This window comes from Saimiri boliviensis, chromosome 11 (assembly GCF_048565385.1).
Source record: "Saimiri boliviensis isolate mSaiBol1 chromosome 11, mSaiBol1.pri, whole genome shotgun sequence".
NCBI classification, from domain to species: domain Eukaryota; kingdom Metazoa; phylum Chordata; class Mammalia; order Primates; family Cebidae; genus Saimiri; species Saimiri boliviensis.
The window spans coordinates 37,468,986-37,486,582 of record NC_133459.1 but is presented as its reverse complement, the minus strand read 5'-3'; the positions used below and the strand labels follow the sequence as shown (position 1 = coordinate 37,486,582).

The window sequence follows — 17,597 nt, the reverse complement described above, 5'->3', positions numbered from 1 at the left end:
TCTGTCTCTCTCCGTTTGCTGAGGAGAAGCAGACTGGAGAAGCAGTTGCTTAGAAGTACCACTTCTCCCTGGTCCTCAAGACGCTTGATGAGCCAGGTTCTTCCTTCAGGGCGTTCTCTCCTCAGGACTCTCAAACCTCTTTGGGATTTGACCTCTTCATGCACTTGACTCATAGGCACGCCTGTCTGCAGCCTGCATACATCCACACCCCAGTTGCTGACATTCTTTGAGTTCTTTTTCCAGACATCTCCTTACCTGCATTGTAAAGCAGCCGATGTAAAAGGGGTGTGTGCGTGTGGAGGATCCCTGGCTCTCACACCCAAGTTCTGCTTAGACTCTGCTGGGAAATCCGGACACTGCTGAGTGAAAAGACGTTGTCCCTGCTCTGGCTTCTAGGCTATGCTGAGTGATCCTCTGGTATGAATGGGAGTAGGGGGTGAAGAGATGTTACTGGGTTTAATGGACACCTCTAAGGCAGGTTCTGTTTACATGATTTCTGCCACTTAGATCTGGGTAAACTTGGACAAATTGCATAACGTCTCTGAGCCTTGGTTTCCTCTTAGGGAAAACAAATGAACAACAGGTGTGGTGTACAGTCTTTGTGAATGGTTTATGACACGCTGCTTATTCAGAGGCTTCTGGTGGGGTGAAAAAGGGGTACTGCAGGGCAGGAGCTTCCCAGGGGAGCACAAGCCTTTCATGGAAAAGCCTGGCTCTGGGAGAGCCTCAGCAATGTGGAGCCAGGAAGAGAGGTTTGGGGCAGCAGGCTGAAGAGGAGAGGCCTTTGCGGGATAGCACTGAATCAGTCTTAGAAACGCGGCCTTCCCGCCGCTCCCGAGGACTGGCACCTGAGTCCCAAGCAGAGGGGAGGTGGAAGCAGAAGTGGAAGGCTGCTTTCTTCTGGAGAAAGCAGGGGGAGAGCAGGAAGCCCCAGGCTGTTCCGTTGACACCTCCATCTCAGTCCTTCTGGTGGCTGCTGTGTTTCCTGAGGCAGCCTGGGGAGGAGTCTCATCTGTTCCCACCTTCTGCCCCCTCCCATCCTGAAGTCTTCACCTAAAAGAAAACTGCGTTCTTGTCAATGACTGGGGAAAACAGCGCAGATTATTTAGGGGGTGTTTGGTCTAACTCTGCTCATTGATCATAAACAATTTTTCCTAATTTAGTCAGACGATTTCCTTAAGAACGTTCGTGTTTATACAAATGAATTTGTTTGCATAATCGATTCCATCGTGGCCTCCCCAGCCTCTGTGCCCCTGCCCTACTCCACCCACCCCTCTCCACCTCCAAGAAGCAGCTTCCGGGCTAATTTGATCAGGATGAGTAAAAGCAAAACCATCTGGTGTTCTTCGACAGCTGAGTCCAGAATCGTTGCTGTAAAAGATCTGTCTTCAGGTGAGCTGGCAATATTAGGAGGGTGTCTCTCTTTGCTGAGATGAAAGGACTCAGCCTGCTACAGAATGCCTCCGCACGGGCATCAAGCTTCCAGTGAATCACATCAAAGGCCTCTCTGCCACCGCCGGCCCCTTCCAGCTGGGGGAAAATGGGCTCATTAGAAGCAGGAAGAGTACATTGTTTACATTAGGTGGTGCTGATTTACAAGCGCGGAGCTGCCATTTTCCCCTCACCTTGAGCTCCGGGCTCCGGAGAGCCTTCCACTTGCGGGGAGTGGCTCCTTTGAAGGGGCACTGCAGCCTCCCGAAAAGGAGCCACGATGCCCCCTCCCTCACTGCTCTCCTTCCTCTAATTAGGCTCTTTCCAACTGAGCAATATCTGGGGTTGGGTAGAGACTAGCAGGGGGCTATTGGCAGAGGCCTCTGCATAATTGTGTTGATTAAGAGGTACAAGGCTGGAAATGTTGTCTTCCTTCAAGATCAAGTCCCTGCGTTCGTGGGAGCCTTGATTTTCTGGGCCAATTTGTTTGTGTTGGCCTAATTGCTCAGGAAGCATTTTTTCCAGGGTTTTCAGCCTAGATGGTTCGGCGTTGTTCTGCGACCCAATACCCAGGGATCTCAGACAGCGGGCAGGAGGAGGCCCGACAGCTGGTTGTCCGTCCTGGGGTGTCTCGGTGTGGGACAGCTTCGGTGTCCAGCTGGGGTTTGTGTGGAGGGCTCTGTCAGGCAGCGTGGGCAGTTCTTTCCTTAGGGCAGGATGAAGAAAATGGTTCTCATCCTCCTGGATTCTGGGCTTCCCTCCAAAAGCCATGGCTCTTTGGGGAAAAACTCCAAAAAAGTAAGAACCTGGCTCAAACAATATTTAGATATTAAAAAAAAAATGTCATTAGACTTATGGCAGTTGGTATTCACCCAGTATCTATACAGACGCTTGTGTTTCCCAGCATCGCTTGTGGTTGGGGTAGTGTCACGTGACTAGTTCAGGCTGATAGACTTTGAGAGGAGTGATGTGTCACGGGTGGTCTAAGGCAGCCAGAAGCTGTGTGCCTCCTCCATCTCTCTTTTTTTCAAATTTGAGACAGAGTCTCACTCTGTCGCCCAGGCTGGAGTACAGTGGCATGATCTCAGCTCACTGCAACCTCTGCCTCCCGGATTCAAGCAATTCTCCTGCCTCAGCCTCCCAAGTAGTTGGCACCACAGCTGGCTAATTTTTGAATTTTTAGTAGAGACGGGGTTTCAACATTTTGGCTAGGATGGTCTCGTGATCCACTCGCCTCAGCCTCCCAAAGTGCTAGGATTACAGGCGTGAGCCACCACGCCTGGTCTCCTCCATCTCTCTTTTTGCCCTTGCCACAGCAGAGACTTTGGAGCCAAATATTCCAGAGAGAGGGGGCCAGCCTCATCCACATCTGACTTTTTATAAGAAACAAACCTTTACTATGTTAATCCTCTGAGATTATAGTTTCATTTTTCCTCCAACCTAGTGTACCCTGTCCTAATTCATGGTCCCAGTGAATGTGATATCAGCACTAGGAAAATGACCATCTTAGATTTGCATTGAGAGACACTCTGGGCAAGGCTAATGTCAGAAAGAGAAACCTTCTTCCCCAACTTACCACTGTGCCTTTCATCTGTACCTTGGAGATGTCAGTTCTGGATCAACATGTGGTTGCATCTAGAGCCCGCCAATCACTCTGAGTCCAGTAGGATTGGGGTATTTTGATTGGCCAACTTGGGCTAGGGAGGTAGGGCCATATGATTGCTAGTCCCCACCAGTGGGGATGGATCTGTTCTGGAAAAGAAAAGGTTCTAAGAAGCTGAAAATGTCTATTACAACTGCGCTTCCTTGGGCCAATGTGAGCCAGCAGGCTACAGTGTTTCAGATACCTCAAGAAGATCTTACTGCCAAGTCACAGGAAGGCTGTCTGGCCAGATAAGAAGGTCTGTATATGCAGCGGGGAGGGTCATGACCTAATTGACTCACCCTATCTGCTTGTGACTAGAGGTGTAGGAGGAATGTTTGCTTTGATGGTTGCACGGTTTGGAAGTGAGGGGCAGTGACACTGGAATTGAAGGCACGTCCACAGTGGTCATGGGTGCTGGGAACCGGAAAGGGAATGAGGTGTTGCCTGTTGCTTTTGAATACGGTTGTCCAGACCAGCTTCACCCTAGGAGAAGAACCTCATGACCTCATCGCCTAAGGACTTCTTCATTTCCCTCTTTCTCTGTAGCCTGACTTCTGTTCACATTGTGGTCCTTTGAAAAATAGTGGGAGGGCTGGGCATGATTGCTCATGCTGGTCATCCCAGCACTTTGGGAGGCCAAGGCCGGTGGATCATCTGAGGTCAGGGGTTCAAGACCAGCCTGGCCAACGTGGTGAAACCCCATCTCTATTAAAAATACAAAAAATTAGCCAGGTGTGGTGGTGGGTGCCTGTAATCCCAGCTACGTGGGAGGCTGAGGCTGGAGGATCTCTTGGACCGGGGAGGCAAAGGTTGCAGAGAGCCAAGATCACCCCACTGTACTGCAACATGGGCAACAAGAGTGAAACTCTGTCTAAAAAATAACATGGGAGGATCTGCCTGTGAGTGTCCTGACCTCATAGCTCCATGCCTCAGGATGAACCACCACAGGCTCATCCCAAGATCACAGGAGGAGATAATCTGATTGACCCAGTTGGGGTAAGGTGTCCATCAGTGGCCAGTCAGCTGTGGATGTGGTGTAGAACACATGGCCATTTCTTGGAAAAGGGGGCTTCGTAGGGAGGAGCCATTTATTGCATCACTTGTGTGGACCCAAATGTAGGCCTCTGGGCTCTGTCTTAGTCAGTTTAGGCTGCTATAACAAAATGCCACAGACAGGTAATTTACAAACAACAGGAACTTATTCGGCACAGTACAGGAGGCTGGGAAGTCCAAGATAAAAGTGCTGGTAGATTTGGTGTCTGGGGAGGGCTGGCTCTTTCTTCTTCCGAGATGGCCTTGTTATTGCAAACTCTGGAGTGGAGAGACACTGTGTTCACACATGGCCTGAGGGCGGAAGCAGGGAAGGGTAGATGGGTGGAAGGGCTGAGTTCCCTCCATCCCTTTTATAAAAGCGTTAATTCTGCTCACCATGGGTCTGCCCTCCTGACTTCTGAAGTCAGCACCTTCTAAAGGCCCCACCTCTGGGGAACACATTCAGGCCATAGCAGACTTCAGCTTCTGGGCTTCAAAAAATAGAGTGAGAGAGACAAGACCCGGGCTCTGAAAGCTGGAGTGCGGGAGAGGCAGGCTTCCAGATCCAGCCGGGCCCCACGCCAGAACACGCAGCAGCTTTTCCCAGTCCATTGCAGCCTTCTGGGCCCTCTCGTGGGTCACTGCTGGACTTTCAGGGCAGGAGAGTTCCTGAAGTAATGTCCTGTGGTAGTCCATTTCTGTGCTGCTACAGCGAAATGCCTGAGACTGGGTAATTTATAAAGAAAAGAGGTTTCATGGGCTCACAGTTCTTCAGGCTATACAGGAAGCAAGTGTCATTTGCTTCTGATGACCGTAAGCCTCAAGGAGCTTCCAATCACGGTGGAAGGTGAAGGGGAGCAGGCAGGTTATATGGTAAGAGCAGGTACAAGAAAGAGACTGGGCTAGGCTCCAGGCTTTTTAAACAACCAGCTAACAGAGAGAGAACTCACTTATTACCATGGGGAGGGCACCAAGCCATTCATGAGGAATCTACTCCCATGATGCAAACCTCCCACCAGGCTCCACCTCCAACCTTGAGGATTACATTTCGACATGAGATATGGAGGGGACAGACATCCAGACTGTGTTATGTCCCTGTCATCCCACGGTATCAACAAGCAGACAGAGTTTCACACTTTTCTCAGCTCAGCATAACGTTGGACAATGGTTACTCTGTCTGAAGTCTTAGAATAATCCTCCAGAGACTGGGGGCTGCTGTCACTAGCCACATATTCCTTCCTTACCTTGCCAGTGTTGCAGTGATTGATGAGGAGGACGAACCCTAAGCTAGTGAGCCTGGAAACCCCGAGGCATTGCCTCTAGTTCCCTGTGTGACCACTTCAACAAGCCCAGTTCTCTCTCTGAGCATCGGTCTTCTCATCTATACAAAGATGGATCAAATGGCGTCATCTCTGGGGTGATGTCTACTGTCTCTGATGATGGGAGGCCAGTGTGGGGCAGTGGTCAAGGGTGCTCATTTGAAGTCAGACAGCTCTGGGATTACTGCACCTCATCTTCCCACTTCTGAGCTGTATGATCTTTGGATAGTTACTTGACGTCTCTGAGTTGCTGTCTCCTCATCCATAAAATGAGAATAATAGAGGATAACAATGATGTCTACTTCAGAGATTTTAAAAAAATGCACTGAAATGATACATGTAAACCATTTAAGCTGTAGCTGATGAATAGCAAATGCTCAACACATTTAGCTACCAAAAAAAAAAAAAAAAAAGCCTATCGTTTTAAAGGCGTTTTCCCGGGAGTCTGTTCTACATTTTTGGGATTATGTTTTGGCTGAGATTTAGATTTGCACAGACAGCTGGGAGAATGGGAGGATGGCAGTGGAGAAATCCAGACTCGGAGCCAGCCAGACTTGGGTTCAAATCCTGGCTCCACACCAGTTACTAGCTGTGTTCTAACTCACCTGGGCTCAGGGGTGACTTGTGGGGAGTGACGAGGCCACTGGGGCCGGGCTGAGTGGCCAGGGTGGACCCAAAGCCTTTGGTCCAAAGTGTGGCACGTTTGACAGGACACTGGCCCTTGTGGTCCTGGGAGGGCCCGGTGGATTGGCTGGCAGGAAGGCAAGTGATGGGGGCCTTTGGAACTCCCACGGGTGAGTGTTGGCCTTGGACCAACACTCTCTAAATGTGATTGTGCTGTGGTCCACGGACAAGACTGCCTCCCCTAGGCAGGAGGCAAGCAGGAATGATTTAAGCAGGGGTCAGGCCCAGGCCCACAGGATGTAATCACAGTGCCAGGGGCAGGAAACTCTAGAGTCCCCAGTCAGGCAAGCATCAGGTTTGTGAGGCCTGAGATCCGGGCCAGCCTGGTTGGGTTCCATGGGTCCCAGGACTTGGTCCTGGAACTCTTAGCAGCAGTGGAACGCGGTGATGATGGCTGAGACCAGGGCTGGGGGCTTCAGCGTCATTCTGGCTCCTAGAGGGGCTGGGGCTGCCTGAAACAGCCATCCCAGCCAGGAATGCCACCGTGACTGGGAGCAAGATGGGGATGATGGGGAAGTGGGAGCCCCAGTGGGCCCATCTGTGAAGCAGAGGGAGAGGAAATGAACAGGACACTGACAGCTGCAGAAGAATTGAAAGTGACAGCTCCATCTAAGACACGGGGCTTGTATGAGGCCTGTCAGAGCGAGCAATGAAAACTCACACCAGGGCAGTGGCACCAGGGGAAGACTGGCCAGGGCACATCATTGTGGCCCCTCCCAGACCACCAGGTGGTCTCAACAACAACACTAACTGTCAGCCACTGAAGGTTTACTATGGGCCTTTATTGTGCCGAGAAAATACTTTGTGCGTGTGTGACATCACTTAACCCTGGTGTTGACTTTGTGACAGAGGGAGAGGATTACTATCCCTTCTTGTGTGTGTTTGAAGAGATGAGCTCTGAGAGGTTGAGTCACTTACCAAAGATCACACAGCTAGTAACTGGTGGAGCCAGAATTTGAACCCAAGTCTGGCTGGCTCCAAAGCACAGGCCCCTGCCTGCTGCTCTTTGTGCAGCTTCCCTGGTCCCACCTGTGTGGTTCTTGCCCTTGCTCACAGCTCTCCAATCATGCTGCTTTTCTTTCCACTCCCTGATTGTCTGTGGAGCTTTTCCAGCCCAGGGCCTTGATGCGTGCCATTGCTTAGGCTGGCAACCCTTGATTCTTCCGCGTTCCACAGGCTCCATCCTAATGCCACTCCCCAGAGTCTTGCAGGCCCCTAATCTGAACATGGTCTGCTGGCTGTGACTTCTCAGAACACCTCTCTTTCCCTCCCAGCTGTTGTGACGTTTGTTTGTTTGTAGTCATTTGCATGAAGTCAGTCTCCTCCATGGCATTCTGTGGGGTCTGGGAGGGCAGGGACAGAGGGGTTTTATTCATAGCTGTGTTCAGTGCTTAGGACCGGAGGCACCACGTATGTTTACCCATTTGTCTCTGGCACCTGATTCTGTCCTTGCTGGCTCTGGGATCCTTTTTGTGGTCTTTGTGTCTTAGCTTTTGGCCCACAGCTTGGGCTCTGGAGGTGGATCTTGTGCTGACAGGTGGACTGGGCACTACCCTACATCCCCAGGCCTCTTTGTCTCTTCCAGAGGAGGGTGGAGCAGGCCCCTGACAGCTGGCCTTTCCCCTGGACGTCCTTATGGTGGGTGGGGGAGAAGGGCGCACTGGAGGGAGGCCTGGGGCTTGACACATGTTTAGGAGGCTCGCCATCTCCTTCGACCAGCAGAGACCTCTTGTGTGACTGGGGACAAAGATGCCTTGGCCAGGTGTGAGAAATTGTGTTGACATTTTGCACCATGAAGGTCTCTGCCGGGCTCAGGCAGGAGATGCTAATGTTATTAAGTCAGTTTCTAAACTGGACAACGTTCATGACATTTCAGCCGAGATGCCTGAGCACGCAAAGCTTCTCCCCTCCTGTTGTGCGTCTCCAAACAGTAACTCCAGCAATATGACTTGACTTAAAAGCCCCGGGCAGTTTGCTCATAATTCTAATAACCATCCAGAATTAGATCACTTCACATTCACCTTATTTCTTCCCTCATTCATCTTCTGGTCAGGTCATTAGGAACTCCCTGATGCTTCCCCCAACCTCAGCGTTCTATTATTTATATATTATACACATTTCTCTACAGAGTCCCTGGAAAATGGTGAAGTCGCCGCAAGGATGGGCTTTCTACCCTAATGACAGCTTGGGAAATGTTCTTTTCTTTATTCACTGATCCATTTAATCCATTGGGCTTTTAAAACTTCCAACTCTGCCTATTGCCGAAGGGCATGTTCCTGGGGTCCCAGTGAGTTTCGGACGGGTCAGTGGGATGGGCCAGTGGCTACAGCTTGGAGGGAGGGTGGGAAGAGGCAGAATGTATGTTACTCAGCTCTTTTGGGGGCCCTAAGTAGGACTTTTGAATGGTGCCATGTTGATGTGGCCATTTTGTGGTAAGAGATGTTTTCATGTGGCCATATCTGTGTCTTGTGGATGAGAAAACCGCCATTAACAGATGTCATTTATCTTTGATTTTCCTGATGACAAAATAAATATTTGCTTATTGAAAAAACTCAAACCTTACAAAAATTACATATTTCATAGAAATATGTATGTAGAAAATAATATCCCTTATTATCCTGTCACTCCTAGAGATGACAGTACTGTGGGTTATAGCCTAGATTATTTTCTACACAGATACACACATAAGTAATAATATATAATTATACGCAGTTATTTCGTTATAAAATAATGTGAACCACAGACATCTAGGATCCACACTTTATTTCTGACTACTGAGTTTCACTAAACTCAAGGGATGACCACTTTATTTCACTAAACTCACTAAACTCAAGGGAACTGGGCAGGATATTCTTCCACTTACAAGTGGGAGCAGAAGGATGAGAGCACATGGACACGTGGGGAAATAACACACGCCGGGGCGTGGCGGGGGGCGGGGGAAGAGAGAGCGTCAGGAAAAATAGCTAATGGATGCTGAGCTTAATACCTAGGTGATGGGTTGATTTGCGCAGCAAGCCACCATGGCACATGTTTGCCGATAGCAAACCTACGCATCCTGCACCTGTACCTCTCGACTTAAAAGTTGATGAAAGAAAAAAAAAAAAAAAAAAAACGAAACAACGAATCGGTCAGGGATGCCCACCATCCACTGTGCTGATTAGAAACATGATAACATATGAATGGCTTGGGTTTTAGTCCATGTCAAAATGTCCTTTTGTCCAGAGGCCAAGTCAGAAACGTCCCCCTCACTCAGTCTTGCCTCATCTCCTGTGGGCTGCCTCTGTCTCCTGCACCAACCTTACTACGTGCTTGTTTTCCACACAGCCTCATGTGACTTCCCATCTCAAGTTTCATCTGTCTCAGATGTCACCTCTTCAGAGATCCCCTGGATCTCCCCACCCCAGACTCTTCTCACTCGGCTTCCAAAGCTCAGAAAAAGGCAAAGCAGAAAGAGGCAAGGTGCCTCTGAGATTGAGCAAAATTATAACATTTCACAAGGTCCAACTTTTTTCTTTGAAATTTAGTCCTCCAGACGATGCAACATACACACCCTTGTTTCCAGGAACTTCCAAGTTGCCTTTTCAGACAGTCTCCTAATATGCAAGGTTAAGATAAATGATATTTGGTCTTGGCTGCAAGGACTAGATTTTTCACCTCTAAGTTTTCGTCCACGCATTGAGGAGTCAATTTAATACATTGAATGGCAGAACAGATGAGCTCACCGCTCAGAGTCTTTTCTCTGGGGGCGAAAAGTATTAACAGCCACAAAAATAAGACAAATGATGTGCAGATCAGTAAGTTTATGAAGTACAGTATCTAACGATTGTGATAGCCGATCCTCTTCCAATAACTCCTTGCTCAAATGAGAGACATTTGTTGTCAAGAGTTCACAGAATTTGACCACAAACAGTTCTGAGAGGCAGAAAGGGCTCCTGTTTACCTCTTCCCTAACATTGGTTCAGGAAGTCGGTTACTCTTACTGAGCCTCAATTTCCTCATGGTTAAGACGGGAATTAACTGCTGCTCTGCCACCATCCTAGGGTCCTTGTGAAAGTCAAACGAAGTAAGTAATCGAGGTCAAACAGGTGCACAGCAGACATTTGTCTCCTGGGATTGCCTAGTATCCAAATACTCTTCTTATCTGGGGAGTAGGTAGGTGGGAAAGCTCTGCGTCTCATACAGAAATGGAATGGGGTCAGGTACCATATGTGTGGGTATGTGGTTCATGCTTAGCCAATCAGGTGCTCTTGCCCTGTGCAGTGGCTCTTGAGTGACACACAGCGTAGGGGGCGTATTAGAATTCATCCCAGTGGCTTGGAGCCAGCAGCTGGAGGTGGTATTCTACCCAGACCCCTCCTGATTTCCCGAGCTCCTACCTGCTTTGGAGCTGGGTTCTCCCCTCGGTGCTGTGAACTGAAGGATCATCTTCCTTGGCTGCTATGTCACTTACAGTTGGCTTCAGTTGTTTGCAATGAGGAGCCCTGATTCCTAGATTCCTTTGTAGGCTGTGTGCCTGTGATGGGGGAGTTCTGTGTGTGGGATGTGGCACGGTGCTTCCTTCCCTGGAGAGCTTCAGATACAAATACCTGGGCCCTAATACCTTCCTGAGATTCTGAAGCTGCCAGTCATGGGAAATTTTGGCTTATGTGGTTCTTCAAGCTAGAAGGGACTCAGAAGGGATCGTCTTTGTCCTGCCTTGTAATCTGTCCAGGGCACAAAAGCAATGTCTTCTCCTAGAAAATGTACACAGAGGTGTGCATCGTCTCTCAATTGCTCATCCCAGCATTCCTCCGAGTTGATTAAGTTGATACATGGAAACCACTCTATGCACAGGGGATATTCCTTAGAGCACCGTTTATAACGTAACAATATGGAGACGGGTCTGATTGCCCAAAATGAAGCTAATGGTTAAGTAAGCCGCAGCTCAGCTACTTGAAGGAATATTATGCAACCGCTAAAAGTGTGTTTGGTCAGAGGTTTTTAGTAACATGAGAAAATATTTGTAAGTTAAACGTGCATAACCAAAAAGATGTAAGAAAACCTACCAAAATAGGTTTTGGTACAGTTTTTCTGTTTTTTTTTTTTTTTTTAAGTGTAGTTTTGTTACAAAATTTAGCATTCACCTTTTTTTCCTTCTTCTTCATCTTCATGATGCTTGATTCAGTAAAACTGGTTTGTGTGTACGGAAAATTTCCATCAAGGTAATTATGGAGAAATATTGACTGATAGGATAGCGACAATTTTAAGGCTAACCAAAAGACTTGAACTCATCATGGGCTAATTACTTCCCCATGGGTTTTTCGCCTCCCTTCGGGTAGCTGCCACTGGTGAATGAGCAGGTGAAAGTGTTGTTCGCTGTGAGAGGTGAAAGGCCAGGCTTGCCCTGAGTGGGAGGCCATCAGGCTATATGACATGCTCCAGTTACTTGATGATTTCTGTGTAGAACCTTTTACTGAAATGAAGCAAACGTTTGAATCAAACTCTGTTTTCAAGATAATAATAGAGGTTCCTAGGTAAAACATAATATCTCTATTTATTAAAAATTATGTATTTCCAGTCTTAGCTCTTTTAAAAAAAATTTGTCATAACTAAGTAGAAAACATTTGCTTATTAGTTCATTCATTCATTCATTCATTCATTCATCATGTTACGGAGGACAGAGCTAGGAACACCCATAATTCACTTGCATCATTTCCTAAGATCAGAAGCTTCTGGTATTTGTTCAGGCTCAGTCTCAGCTCTTTGAAGCTTTTGGACTCTGGTCTTTACCAAGGGGTTCCAGTGTTTTTGGTCCATTGAAGGAGATTTATCCTCCCTTCTCCTGGTGCTTGCCTACGAGCGGCAGCTCAGTTAGGTTAGGCTATCTTCACAGAAGCCTTGGCAGAAGACCCCTGCCCAATCTGCAACAGGGAAGGTCTACCAGCCTCTCCTCTCAATTTGGGTCTACATATTAGGGTCTTTCTAAAGAATAGGAGACCCTTCTATTTCCATTTCAGTCTTCTCTAGTCTAGCTCATCAAACAGGGATATATGGCTGACATTTTGCCCTTAGTTCAGGCCTGTGTTGGGGGTTGAGGTGAATATAAAAAAAATGTAGGAACGCTAAGCATTTTATGGAGGCAAGATAAACATACAAGCAGCAAACTTCTATGGAATCCTCAAGGAACACTGCGTGGCACCCCGTCCTGGCAACTGTCTCCACTCTTGGTTAGCGGTAGTGATTCAGTCATTCATTCGTTTACTTTCTCAACAAACTTGCCATGTGTTGGGTGGGCACTGTGCAAGAGCCCTGGCACCCCAGGAATGAGGAAGACTGAGTCAGAAGCTCACAGTCTTGCTTGGGAGATAAGATGTGCATAAATGACTCGGTCATCAAATGAGAAAATTATATTCCCTGAATTTCTGCTGATTCTCCTTTGTAACTAACTTTTTAAATCTTTTCCTCCCCATCCTCACTACCATTGCTTTTTTCTCTTGGATGATTACATATACTTTTGAACTCATCTTCCTGCCTCCAATCTAGCTCCTACATTCCTATCAGATGGATTAATCTGCAATCTAGACATGTCATTCCTAGCTCTGAGCCCTCCAGTCTCTACGCAAGATGAGGTGACCTCCACCTCTACTTCTTGACCAGTTCTCTTGCCTCAAGCTGCCTCACCATTTCCATGGTGAGGCACTGTGTGCCTTTGGGTCCTCTGTCATTCTCTCTGCAGGAATGCTCTCTCAGCTTGTTCTCCTAAAAGACTCTGTTTGTCCTTTGAGACTCAGCTCGTGTACCAGATCACCTGGTAAAACTTTTCTGCGCTCCTCCATTCCATTCATTTTATTCACTCTTTGTTGAGTATTCACTATGTGTTAGGGATGGTGCCAGGAAGATGAAGGGAAGTATTATGGTTTGAATCTGTGTCCCTGCCCAAATCTCATTTTGAACTGTAATCCCCAGCATTGGAGGTGGGGCCTGGTGGGAGGTAATTAGAGCATGGGGGTATTTTTCCATGAATGGTTTAGCACCCTCCCCCTTGGTACTGTTCTTGTGATAGTGAGTGACTTCTTGTGAGATCTGGTCATTTAAAAGTGTGTAGCACCTCCCTGCTCTCTTTCTTGTTCCTGCTTTCACCATGTAATGTGCCTATGTGCCTGCTCTCCCTCCGCCTTATACAATGATTGCAAGTTTCCTGAGGTCTCCCCAGAAGCTGAGCAGATGGCAGTATCATGTTTCCTGTATAGCCTGCAGAACTGGGAGCCAATTAAACCTCTTTTTTTTTTTTTTTTTTTTTTTTTGAGACGGAGTTTCGCTCTTGTTACCCAGGCTGGAGTGCAATGGCGCGATCTCGGCTCACCGCAACCTCCGCCTCCTGGGTTCAGGCAATTCTCCTGCCTCAGCCTCCTGAGTAGCTAGGATTTCAGGCACGCGCCACCATGCCCAGCTCATTTTTTGTATTTTTAGTAGAGACGGGGTTTCACCATGTTGACCGGGATGGTCTCGATCTCTCGACCTCGTGATCCACCCGCCTCGGCCTCCCAAAGTGCTGGGATTACAGGCTTGAGCCACCGCGCCCAGCAAACCTCTTTTCTTTATAAATTACCCAGTCTCAGGTATTTCTTTATAGCAATGCAAAAATGGACTAAGACAGGAAGTAAAACCAATATGGTACCTGACCTTGTTTGTAGAGCGTTAAGCCAAGTGATGGAGAGAGAGGCTCATTAAACAAATTTAAGATAAATGTAGGATCACAAACTATGATAAGAAGGATAAATAATAATGCAGGGTGCTCTCAGAGAGTATAGCCACAGGTCCTCTCCCAGAGCATTGGGAAGCATCTGCAGGGTATTTGTTTCTACTGGGTGCTGGCCTCTTGCTCTGTGGAGATGGTCTGACCAGAAGCACAGCGGGAATCATTTGGCTTGACCCTGGCTCTTTGTGTTAGGCTTGTTCAGTTGACTCTGATTGTGATGATGTAGCCCGTTATTAGACACTTTCTGGAAGATTCTGCCTACATCATGGCAATTTTCCTGAATTTTCCTCCTCATCCTTGGGTACCAACCCTGAGAGTCATGTCTGCATCATGTGACCCTCCACTTGGCTGTGGTTGAATGTATCAATATGGATACCTGATCCAAATTTGACAATTCAGATTCTTTCTCCTCAAAATTTGAGACTCAAAAATTCTTGGACTGGCTGGGATGGTGTGTAGAAAAGACTAGATGGGGACTTGGGAGTAAGGGGTGGCCATTTCTTTCTGTCTTGTGAACTGAGAAGCAAATGGATGAGAAGAACAGAAATGCGATCTGGAGCAAGTTCTTTCTTGAGGTCTGGTGCCATTTGTGCCCTTGAGTTCCAAGAAACAGTCTTATATCCTTTTAATGAATTCCCCTTTGCTGCCTCAGCTTAGCTTATGTTGGTTTCTATTTCTTGCAGCTTAAGATTTCTAGCCATACAGATCCCAAACAGCCAATCATCAATGTGAGCAGGTTGAAGAAAAATCCTTCACCCCTGCAAAGGCTTGGATGGAGCTGCTCAAGGCACGTCAATCAGTGTTCAGAGAGACAAGACTGGCAGATTCTTGGCTAACCTTGAAATGTTTCAGGGGTAGTTTTGGCATCTTGTGTGCCCCAAGTCTACTCTAAAGTGAAATTGCCCGAATAGTTGTTAACAGGCTATTAGTAATTGGTCTGCCTAGTTCTAATGATTGGTTGATACCTGTGTGTACATGTCCCGTGTTTACTTAGGTGGAACCTCTGGTGTTTGAGGAGTAGTGATTAACCCAGCAGAGTGTATGGTCTTGTTCTAATCTATGCAGGAATATTGATGTTAAGTAGACACATTGTTTGCCAGGTCAAATTTATCTTTTTCTGTTGCATTTCTTTTTAAAAAACCAAGTTTTTTTTTTCTGTATTACAAAAATATATTTTTTTCTGATTGGATTTTTAACAGGCCTTTATGATTAAAATTAGCTGCCTTTGACTTCTGGGCTTTACTCCCTTCTTGGGTTAATTTTAGCTAATCAGTGTCAAAATAAGTCGCCTAAAAATCACACTTCCTTCCACAGTCTTAGAAAAATAAATGAAAAAAGAGACCCTATTTGAGTGGGCTTGTTATTTCTCCCACTTGATTTGCACAGCGTTAGCCTTCTTGCTTTTTGTCTATACAAACCGTAACAAAAAGGTCACAAAGATTTCTTGACTTATTTAAATGTGGCTGATAGCATCGTTGAAGCAAACATTGGTCTAACCCACATATTTCAGAGTTTGGAGATTTTCAACTAATAAGAGGAATCAAACACTGTATTTGGGGAAAGATTAAGGTCACTGGCCCTCATTTGAGTTGATTGGTCTTTTGAAATGAGATGTTAATTGTGAAATTGATAGGCAGATTTCCATTGGATTTTACCCCCAATAGTTTGTGTTTATAATTAAAATAATAAAAATGGAAACTGTCCAGTTCAATCAGCATAATCTCCCGTCTATTCTTAAGCAACACAACTGGAGTGAGATGCATCTGTGTGTGTGAGTCACATACTCCTTTTACTTTACTTCTGCTGGCTGGAGGGAAGGGGAAAGTCAATTGCCTGGAGTCTACGTACGTTGACATCTCCACAGAAATTAGAGAATCACCGCCACAATGTTGGAATAAAAGTGAAAAGAAAAGGAGCCACTTTTCTATAAATAATAGAAGATTTTTGTTTGCAATTAAGGTTATCACTTGGTTCATTCATGCACACAGTATTTACTTTGTGCTGGCCCTGTTGTACTTGGGGGTACTAGGGATACGAGGTGAACATGAGAGTTGGTTCCCAGATCTTATGGAGACTGCATTCTGATAGAAAAGGATTTTAAGCAGGGGAGTGGTGTGATCTGATGCTGTTTCCAAAGGCTGATCATCCTGGCTGCCTTGTGGAACAGGTGCTGGAAGGGGCATGAATAGCTGCAGGAAGACTAGTTAGGACCCGTGCAAGGGTCCAGGTGAGAGATGATAGAACGGCTGGTGACATTGGTGAAGGCAAGCAGTGGCGGATTTAGCATTCTGTTGGAAGTTGAGTGGAAAGAACTTACTGATGTGGCGGTGAGGAATACAGAGGATTAGATTCTTCCCTCCCCCAGCTGAATTGATGGTGGTACCATGCTGCAGGTGGGAAGACTGGGGGAGGAATCAGAGCTTGACTGGAGATGCATCCAAGTTGATTGACAGGTTGCTAGTCACCTGGTTTCCAGAGGGGACTATGGAGCTTAGTACCTGACTAAAGGAGGCAGAGCCGCCCTATTTGTGGGGAGCACTAGAAACATGATTTGCATGCGTGACAGTTTAGAATGGGGAAACATCTTGGCCAGCTGGTAAGTTTGGCAGCACCTGAAAAAAGGGAATTCAATAAAGATGAATGAAAGTTTTAAAATCCAAAGACAGGATAGGGATGTGAAGGTGGGGAGGAACACGGGGTTTAGCAGAAGTACTTTGCATTATAAAAGGAGAGGTTGAGGGAAGAGAAATATGAAGATGATGACAAAATGTGTGTGTGCCCTTGGGCTGCCTCCGTGACAGAGACAGTCCTGACCTGGGGGTCAGTCAGATCTGGGTTCTAAGCCAGATACAGTCACTTACAAGCTCCTTGTCTTCTGGTCAGTTACTGAACCTCTGCACACATACTCAAAGATTTTTTCTCCCCAAAACATTGAAGTCACTATGTAAAAAACTAATTTGTTTCCCATCTTTTGTTGAGCAAAGATAGATCAAGCTGCAGCTTGAAATGTCAGGTCAGCTTGAGAGAGTGTGACCATATGAATTGAAATAATTGCAGCCAAAAGCAAAGGCATTTTTCTTTAGGCAGAGGTCTTATCTTGCATGAATGGGTCATTTCAGCTGTGATTTTTAAAACCTTAAGACAAGCTTCTGTACCCTTGAGGCTGTTTTTTTCAGTTCCCAGGTTAGGGGCCGATGTGCCATTTCCCAAGAGTATCCCAGGTGAAAATCTCTGGGACATCCAGTAACCTCGACCCCTTCTGTAATTGAGAGGGGATCCAGGAGAATGGACGCACACTCTTTCTAAGAATTAAAATACCTTTACGTTTTAGGAAGAGGTATGCAATGCTTTCCCTGTCTACGTTTTAGGAGTGCTTGTAGGAAAGGGAATTGGTCATCCCTTCAGCTCCAGCCGTTTTTACCTCTCATCAGGAATGGGGATTTTAGAGGTTGATGGCTAGTACATGAACACACAGCCTATGATGAATCAGCCATGTTTCCCAATATGCATACTACAGACCAGTGCTTCTCAAATTTCGATGTGAATCACCTGCACATCTTATTGAAGTGCAGACTCTGATTCAGCAGGTCTGGGTGGGGCCTGGAAGTCTGCCTTTCTGACTACCTGCCAGGCAGTGCTGCACCCTGCTTGTCTGGGAATCACACTTCTCAGTAGTGAAGTTGCAGAACCCTAGTCTGTTAGTAGAACACAAGTTGCTCAAGAAAAGAGAAGGAAAGGTCAGGAGTAA

The 17,597-nt window shown here is 46.9% G+C and overlaps 1 long non-coding RNA gene across 3 annotated transcripts in view; it reads left to right on the top strand.

The window, feature by feature from the left end:
- The first annotated feature begins 255 nt into the window (after window positions 1-255).
- The window catches only part of LOC141580233 (uncharacterized), a 95,226-nt gene continuing 77,884 nt past the window's right edge, over window positions 256-17,597 (top strand). For all 3 annotated transcript variants that reach the window (XR_012512384.1, XR_012512383.1, XR_012512385.1), the window contains exon 1: window positions 256-417. This is a non-coding gene — a long non-coding RNA (uncharacterized LOC141580233). The remainder of the gene's footprint in view (window positions 418-17,597) is intronic.